The 654-nt window shown below is 43.7% G+C and overlaps 1 protein-coding gene across 2 annotated transcripts in view; it reads right to left on the minus strand.

The window, feature by feature from the left end:
* tdrd6 (tudor domain containing 6) overlaps positions 1-654 on the minus strand; it is a 29848-nt gene that overhangs the window by 3792 nt on the left and 25402 nt on the right. The gene's annotated exons all lie outside the window — the stretch shown is intronic.

Below are 654 nucleotides of genomic sequence, written 5' to 3' on the forward strand. Positions count from 1 at the left end.
ATATGTCAGGAGGACAAATAACACCTTTTCTGTTCAAATTGCCAACCCACCACAGTGGCGTGTGTGTTGATCAAATTCACCCGCCACTTCAAATATTTACCCGCATTTGGCGGGTGGCGGGTGCTAATTTCCACCCCTGTTTTGTACATGTGGTAAAAACTAATCTACGTGATTAATCCCTGCTGTCACACACTGAGGTGTCTTTGACAAGATTGTGTGTTTTATGGATTTATAGGAAATTAAACAGCAGCACAGCTCAGCTTTGGACATTAAATCATTTCAAATGGTCTAACATTTTAGACAGAAAAAAACCCAACATCTTGGAAAAAAGGATTCAAAATAACAAATAATAAATAACGGGGGGGGAAGCAGCTTTATTGTGGATACGAAAGATTAAAAAAATTAAACTAAAGGCTGGGAACAGCTGTTGCAGAGCCTTATTGTTTCATAAAAACAAAAACCAGTCAAAGGTTTGGACACAAACAAAATCATTCTCAGTGACTAAGTCCATCCATCCATTCTCTTCCGCTTATCCGGGGTCGGGTCGCGGGGGCAGCAGCCTAAGCAGGGAGACTCAGACTTCCCTCTCCCCAGCCACTTGGACCAGCTCCTCCGGGGGAATCCCAAGGCGTTCCCAGGCCAGCCGAGAAACAT

The sequence above is a fragment of the Kryptolebias marmoratus genome, linkage group LG19 (genome assembly GCF_001649575.2).
Source record: "Kryptolebias marmoratus isolate JLee-2015 linkage group LG19, ASM164957v2, whole genome shotgun sequence".
Lineage (NCBI taxonomy): Eukaryota > Metazoa > Chordata > Actinopteri > Cyprinodontiformes > Rivulidae > Kryptolebias > Kryptolebias marmoratus.